This window comes from Drosophila bipectinata, chromosome XR, assembly GCF_030179905.1.
Source record: "Drosophila bipectinata strain 14024-0381.07 chromosome XR, DbipHiC1v2, whole genome shotgun sequence".
NCBI classification, from domain to species: domain Eukaryota; kingdom Metazoa; phylum Arthropoda; class Insecta; order Diptera; family Drosophilidae; genus Drosophila; species Drosophila bipectinata.
Genome location: NC_091735.1, coordinates 14,471,759 through 14,480,626, shown reverse-complemented (window position 1 = coordinate 14,480,626; position 8,868 = coordinate 14,471,759). Strand labels below are relative to the sequence as shown.

Sequence of the window (8,868 nt, the reverse complement as noted above, 5' to 3'; positions counted from 1 at the left end):
AAATAAGCGGCATAAAATCGAAAATTGTATATATCGAGCTAAAACTTAGCATATTTTAAGAATACACCACTATAAATGTTTAAGCAATGTTTTTAGTAAGTTTGGCCACGTCTACCTTAACTGCCCATGGAAGGCAACATAACGTATACGTGATCTGAAGTTAGATTTCGTTTTTTATACTTATATTTATTATTTTCTTACATATTATACTGATTTTTATTATTTATAATAAACATGGATTTCATTTTTGCTTAAATAGGAATAAAAGGAAATACATTAAGATTTTATGCTTACATATGTATACTTAGTGTTAAAACATTGTGCTATGGCAAAGATAAAAAAATTAGATTGCAATTAAATGTATTTATTCATTCAAAATGGATTTATTTCATTTGAATCTGAGTCATCTGAAATATCATTAAAACTGCTGTTGTTAGGAAAAGATGTTGTAGTACTATGAATATCATTTTGGGGTGCTGCGAAGAGTTCAATTACGTCTTGCGGAAGGGGTTTTTTTTTTGTTGAGCTGCCCTTTTTTTAATAGAAATACTTGAGATAACGGGATCTGAAGAGTCCATAGATCTGTGAAACACATCCATCATATTATTTATACGAGAGTTCTGTCGAGCATGCATTCGCCTATCACGCTTGTAGAATTTATCCCGCGCTTCCGACGCGTTTTCTTCAAGACAGCCTACTGGAACTACTGATTCTGCTATTATTTGGGATCCATGAAATAAAATTTTGTGTAAAGTTGGTGACATGGGATACCATGGGTAATTCAACATGTATAGCCGAATGGTTTTTTCTGAAAATTTTTGAAATTTTTGAGGATCGATTGCAAATTCACAGTTAATAGCAGTTAATAAACTCCATTCTATAGGATATTTTAAGAAGTAATTCAAAAACACATACCCACGCATGTAGTGGACTTATTCCATACTGAAGGTGTCCAGGTTTTGGCGGGAAAGATTTTTCATCAACTGAATTCATAAATTGTTTTGGGCCTGCTCCACATATCGAACATAATTGAGAGGAGTTAGTTTCCGTCACAACGTTCAAAACTTTCCCGTCTATAAGTGTCATGTACAGCTCATACGAGACGGTGATTTTTCTTTCATCTAAAATCGTTATTTTACAAGGAGTCAAACTTTGTATTTGTCCGTTCAAATCTTTTTTTTCCTTCAAAATGTGATCGATTGTTTCCTTGGCGAATTCCATTTTGAGAGGGCGACAAAATCTTACAGATTGCGGGGATCCATTATTCAAAAAAATTGTTCCTTTTTCATCTACAAGCTTCAAGGGTATGACGGTTGTGACAAACAAAGACTGATCTGAAGTGTCTGTTTCGTTACTTTCAAATCTTTTCTTATACATACATATACATAAATCTTTTCTTTCTGTCCAGACGATCCATCAAAACCGTAACTCGCAAGTAATTTAACGCTAGACACACTTTCTAAATTAATAAATATTTCTTCCTGTAATACTAAAATTCGGCTAGCAGTATGATTTAATAAATCTTGTAAAGCAACTTTTGCAACTGTTTCTGTCACTGTTATTCCCACAGGCCTCAAGTGTAATTTTGCTTCCTATATATACAATATATAGCTATATATATATATATAGATATATCGAGCTCCCTTCATAAAGTTTTCTCAGAGTGGGGTGTGGCCAGCAACAAATAATTGTGACAAATAATGTCACATCCTCCATGATCAAGGCCTGCTCAATTTTAGAAAAACGTCACATTCCTTGCTTTGCCCATACTTTGAATCTCATCATGCAGGATACCTTACAGCTGGAAAAGATAAAGCGTATCGTCGCTTTTATTAAGAGCAGCTCAAATGCGTACGCGAAATTAAAGTCTGTCCAGGAAAGTCATACCTCTTACGGTCTTACACAAGAAGTCTCGATTAGGTGGAATAGCTGCTACAAAATGGTGAGCAGGATTCTAAAAATAAAAGATTCCATTTTTCGCGTGTTATTGGATACAAAAAAAGCTGTTCTATACGACCTTAAGCTATTTTTTGAGCCGTTTGATACTGCTACGATATGTGACAATATCGTTAATAATACCGTTATCGGCTGATCTCCACCATCGTCTTAGCAACATGATTCCATCTTTTAAGACATTGGATGGTGTCGAAACGTGCAATTAACATACATATTGCAAGAGATAAACACTCGGCTGTTTCCGTACGAAAGCAAGACTGTGTCCAATATGGCAACCATATTAGATCTCCGTTTTAAAAAGGAGGGCTTTCGAAGCACCGTCTCTGCTGATTCCGCAATTGAAGCTCTAAAGAACGAAAATTCCAACCATCCAACAAACATGAACCCATACTCCGATTCACAGAACGATCCACCAACACACGAGTCAGAGAACTGCAAGGGTGTCAAAACACATATAAATCACCAAGGTGTTTTGGACACACCATATGGTGTACATACATATATGTATGGGTGCCCAAATGCACACGGCTGTTTTTTAATTATTACTTTCTTTTGCGTTCAAGTTCATTTCATTTTTGATTCTGTCTGGAAAGATTGCAATGTCGTCGGAAATAATTAAAAATAAAATAGAGCGTGGTGAATACACCGTAACTCCAGCACACAAAGGAAAAAGTGTAATATGGACCATATTAAGTGATATCCTATAAGAAGACCAAACTGTCCTTCAAGGTTGGATATTTTGCAATACATGCAGAAAAGTTTTAAAATTTGTTGCCAACCAAACTTCGAATATGTTAAGGCACAAATGTTGTCTGTGTTTGAGACATCCTAAGGAGGCAAAACTAGTTTCGACGTTGGCAAAAAAACAGCCATAGAGAAGTGCAGTGAATGGGTTGTTCCCCAGGATTGTCGCCCGTTTTCGGCAGTAAGCGGGAGTGGATTTTAAAACCTGGTGGAATTTTTTGTAAAAATTGGAGCTGCATATGCCTGAACTGCCTGACCCCGCATCTACCGCATTAAGCCGAAATGTGGAAAAAGAAGCAGAAGGAAAGCGGAATTTGATCTCCAAGGAAATAAAAGTAGCAGTGGATAATGGGGAAGTAACGGCTACTATTGATATGTGGTCGGATCAATACGTCAATAGACATTTTTTGGGAGTCACTCTTCATTACTTAAAAGACTTCAAAATGATTGACATCATTCTTGGACTTAAATCGATGGATTTCGAAAAATCTACTGCTGAAAATATTCTTAAAAAACTTAAAACTATTTTTTCACAATTTAATGTAGAAAATATAACTAATATTAAGTTCGTCACAGATAGAGGATCTAATATAAAAAAGCATTAAAAAATAATATACGATTAAATTGTAGCACCCATTTATTTTCCAATGTATTGGAAAAATCATTTAAAGAATCGCATGAGCTTCAAGAAATATTACAGTTGTGTAAAAAAATAGTAAAATATTTAAAAAAAGCCAACTTGCAACATGGACTAAATACTACAATTTTGATTTTGAGAGAATTTTCAAAGAACTGCAAACTTGTAGTTCTCCTTCTCTATGCTTTGTGTTGCCGTCAATTACGAATATAAAAACACTATGCGAACCACAGCCGGAAGATTTTTCATCAAATTCCGTTCTTAAGGAAAGAATTTTAATCAACGTAAATACGATTTGGGATAAAAACTTAAGTATTTGGCATAAAACAGCATTTTTTTTATATCGACCTGCAGCAATCATGGAACATGAGGATATACACAGTTAAAATTAAAAGTTTCTGTTTAGAAAAAATGCATAATTTCACTGATAAAACAAAAAAATTTTCCGGAGGCAATAGTTTTTCGAGCAATGAATCACGTCAAGTAAGTCCAAACGTTCAATTAGCAACAACCTCTAAAAACCAAACAATTGTACCAAAGAATAAGTTTTTCTTTTCTCATCTTGTTGCATATTCAAATAATAGTACTAAATCTGCTTTTGAGGAATTGGAAAGTTATTGTACAGAGAGAGTTGCTTTATGCGAGGACTTCGAACCCATTGAATGGTGGCAATCCAAGAAAAGCTGTTATCCGCTTTTATCAAAATTAGCATTGCAACTTCTTTCTATTCCATCGAGCAGTGCCGAGAGAGTATTTTCATTAGCAGGCAATATTATAAACGAAAAAAGAAATAGATTAGGGCCTAAAACCGTAAATAATTTACTATATCTGCATTCCTACATAAATAAATTTCAATAAAGAATTTATTATATTAATATATTATTTTGTATTAATTTGTTAAATAAAAGAACGCAAGAAGCGAAATAATATAAGTTTATTTATTTAATAAACTAAAAATTATGATTCTAATGGATTTTTAATTTTCATAATATTGCCAAAAAACATGAGGTCGCGAACGTACGCGAAATGGAAGTGGGTTTAGGCTTGCTCTAGCAAAATCAATAAATCTGCGAATTGGAATGGAATATTTAAATGCAATAACTTTACTTTTAAAATAGAGGCATGAAGCTTTCTATCGAGTCTATTCCCAATCAAATATCTCCAAATATCTTTTTTTCAAATTAAGTTAAGTACGGGTCGCGAACGTACAAGTCACGAACGTACAATTTTTCCCCATATATATATGTATATATATATGGTATATATTTTTTTTACCTCTTTTTTTTATAAATAAATTTATATTTAAAAAAAAAATCATGTTTCACCAAATTTTTTTTTTAATTAAAAATTTAATTTTTATTTTATTTTTTATTTTTAATCTAATTTAATTTCAGTTGTCACTTTTTTTATCCATCTACAAATATTGATAAGCTTGTTAAACAAAAAAAAAATTTTTTTTTTATATAATATTTTTTATACGTACGTCATACATACGGTCGCAAACGTACGCCACTTTAAAATTCAATATAAAAAAAAATTCTTGAAAAAGTCGTGATTTTTTTTTTAATTTCAATAGTTTACACTGAAATGAAGTAACACATTAAGTTTCATCCACCTGCTTTCACTTAATGCGAAGCAATTACAATAAAATTATGTTTTTGGTCGCGAACGTACGATATACGATATTGCAAACATCAGATATAGTTGGCCGATCCTTATGATTACATCATAATAAAACTAATTAACTAAAATAAAAAATCTAAAAAAAAGTCCCAAACTTCTATCTTCAAATATACGAAAGTTGATATTTCTACCAAGTACCATTTCCGATCGTTCAATTATATGGCAGCTATAGGATATAGTCGGCCGATCCTAATGAAATTTGGTAGGTTAGATCAACTGAATAAAATAAAATAGAAAATATAAAAATAGAAAAAATAGAATCTGTATTAAGTTTCAGCTTTCTATCTTCAAAAACACGAAAGTTGGGTCATTTTCGATCGTTCAGTTATATGGCAGCTATAAGCAGGGCCGTAGCTGGCATGGGGCAGGTGGGGCGGTGCCCCAGGGCCCCCGAAGGGAAGGGGCCCCGCGGGGCAAAAGACTTTCGTATAGGGGCCCCAAATTTACTTGTTGCCCCAGGGCCCCCGAGGCTCTAGCTACGGCCCTGGCTATAAGATATAGTCGACCGATCCTTATGAAATTTGGCATGTCGTAATGGTTTGCCAAAAATAGCTCTCCTGTCAAATTTGAACTCTCTACTCTAAAAACACCAAAGTTATACTATTTCCGATCAATCAGTTATAATGCAGCTATAGGATATAGTCGGCCGATCCAGGCCGTTCCGACTTATATACTGCGTGCAAAGGAAAGAAGGGTGTGTGCAAAGTTTCAAGACGATAGCTTTAAAACTGGGAGACTAGTTCGCGTAGAAACGGACAGACAGACAGACAGACAGACGGACAGACGGACATGCTCATATCAACTCAGGAGGTGATCCTGATCAAGAATATATATACTTTATAGGGTCGGAGATGTCTCCTTCACTGCGTTGCACACTTTTGGACAAAATTATAATACCCTCTGCAAGGGTATAAAAAAAGGTAAAATTTACATTTTTTGACTTTTCGGGCTTTTTTTTTTTTTTTTTAAAGCTGAGATATGCTATGAATCCAATAGATTATAAAAATTTGGATATTTATTTACGAAAATACAAAAAAAGAATCGAGGAATATGGACATTTATTTTTTCGGTCCTGGTTGACCATCCGCCGGAATAGCCGATACACACACTAATACAAAAATATACCTAATTAAGTTTATGCTTGTAGCATCAAACACCCATACGTGCTTGCGAAGCAATCACTTATACCCAGTTGTCTGACAACTAATAACACCAGGGTGTCAAAATCACCCTACATTTACCCGGTGCACCTTAAGTGCCGGTGGATTGTTGCAGTTCTGTGACACGAGTCCCAGGGAAAAGCACCTTTATTTTCATTTATGAAAACCAAATTGGAAAATAAAGTGAAGACACCGAAATCTGATGCTATTATTATACTCCGACAATATTTGAAGAAACCGCACGCAACTCCAGATATAAATCCGCTGAACTATTAGAAAGCTTGCACATTTTTTATAGTTTGAAGAAATTGTTATAAAATTTACTTTTTTGTCAGATTAACGCCACTGAAATGGAAAACCTTAAGTGATGTGCCCAGCGCTACCTATGCATACCTGCGTGCTCAACTGAGTTCGAGCGCATATTCAGTAGGGCTGGAAGCATAGTCAGTGATAGACGCACCTCTCTCAAACCAAAAACGGTTGATAAGCTAATTTTTGCAAGCAAAAACCAATGGCTAACCAAAATTTAAATGCTTTGCTTATTTTGAAAACCATTTTTTTTATTTACTTTTCTTCTAGTTCTAGTTCTTATTTTTTTTTCTAGCTTTTTAAGTTTATAGTTCATTTCACTTTTCATAATTTCTTCTTGTTCTTATTTTTGTTTTTATACCCTTGCAGAGGGTATTATAATTTTGGTCAAAAGTGTGCAACGCAATGAAGGAGACATCTCCGACCCTATAAAGTATATATATTCTTGATCAGGATCACCTCCTGAGTTGATATGAGCATGTCCGTCTGTCCGTCTGTCTGTCCGTCTGTCTGTTTCTACGCAAACTAGTCTCTCAGTTTTAAAGCTATCGTCTTGAAACTTCGCACACACCCTTCTTTCCTTTGCACGCACAGTATATAAGTCGGAACGGCCCGGATCGGCCGACTATATCCTATAGCTGCCATATAACTGATTGATCGGAAATGGTATAACTTTGACGTTTTTAAAGTTAGAGAGTTCAAATTTGACATGAGAGCATTTTTTGGCAAAACATTACGACATGCCAAATTTCATAAGGATCGGCCGACTATATCCTATAGCTGCTATATAACTGAACGATCGGAAATGACCCAACTTTCGTGTTTTTGAAGATAGAAAGGTGGAATTTAGTACAGATTCTATTTTTGGTCAGTTGATCCAACCTACCAAATTTCATTAGGATCGGCCGACTATATCCTATAGCTGCCATATAACTGAACGATCGGAAATGACCCAACTTTTGTGTTTTTGAAGATAGAAGTTTGGGACATTTTTAGGTTTGGTTTTTGTATTATAATAAATTGGGTTATATTTTCATATTCTCATAAGGATCGACCAACTATATCCGATGTTTGCGATATATATCCGGTTTTAGCTGCAAGGGTATATAAACTTCGGCTCCGCCCGAAGTTAGCTTTCATTTCTTGTTTTTATTTACTTTTCTATTTGTTCTTATTTTTGTTTTTTAAGTTCATAGGTCAGTTTACTTTTCATAATTTATAAGATTTTATCTCAATGAAATAAAAATACAAATTTGTTCTTTTTCGATTTAATCGATGTTTTTTTCTAAAATATCGAAAAGAATCGATGCACCGAGAATCGATTTTTTCCCAGCTCTAGAAGGAACGTCCAACTTCGGCGACGTATGAGAACCGCCCCAAGCGGCTTTTCACCACAGCGCTCGATCAGCTGACCCGAGCTCAAAACTTATGGCAACTCTCGAACCGGGCGATAGTTGGCAAATATCGATATTTATAGGTGGTTTTATATTTATTTATTTTTTAAATTTTACGACACTACAGACGCCGTTAAAAAAACCCCCCTGCCACAATCAGACTAGGGTATTTAACTCTACCTGATACCCTAGGCTGATACCGTCTGGAGTGGCGTCACTGGCGAATGTCTTTGGCATGATAATTACCCAACAAATCCCAATTGGGTAATTATCCAATTACCCTTGCAAATCTTCAAGCTCGTAGTAATTATTCCCTATCTTTCTCTTAATACGAGCTTTTAAGAAGGAAGGTCCAAATTTGGCGTTGTAGCCAGTTTGAAAGCAACTCTGCCTGAAGTTACGTCGAAATACTTCCGTCCCACTACAAAAAAAGATACTTCTCTTGAACGTAGGTTGTACCTCTTTTCGTTACGGGCAAGAGCTCTTTGCATTTGTTTACCGGCTTCTTCACGAATTATTTAGAAAGAATCCTGCCTATTAAACACCAGCGTGCGGTCGTCCAACATATTCAATTTTCTCAACAAAGCATAAGTTGATCCTGAAGTAACCATATGTTGGCCAAAAGCCATATAGTACGGTGTCGTACCTAGGCTAGAGTGAAAAGATCTCAAAGCGCAGCATATCTTGTTTAAATACTCGTCCCAGTCCTTTTGATCCGGACGCAAGTATGCTCTAATAGCTGAAATAACTGAACGATCTACACGTTCAGACGCGTTTGCCTGAGGCTGTTAGCGTGTGAGAAATGTCCTAGTGCTTCATTAGTTTCTGGAACGCTACTGAACGAAACTGCGACCCGTTGTCCGATACGACAGTTTCCGGTGCTTTGATATCAGGTACAAGACCAGGCCAAAAATAATATCTTCTAACACGCTCGATAGTCTTATGGATGCCACCATGGGAGGCCAATGGACTATTATGTGCTTGG

At 35.3% G+C, this 8,868-nt stretch overlaps 1 long non-coding RNA gene across 1 annotated transcript; it reads right to left on the bottom strand.

The window, feature by feature from the left end:
- Positions 1-444: 444 nt before the first annotated feature.
- LOC138925517 (uncharacterized) lies at positions 445-1,418 on the bottom strand. The gene is made up of 2 exons (XR_011441748.1): positions 916-1,418; positions 445-808 (listed from the first exon to the last, which is right to left on the bottom strand). It is a non-coding gene; the product is annotated as an uncharacterized lncRNA (long non-coding RNA).
- Positions 1,419-8,868: the final 7,450 nt, after the last annotated feature.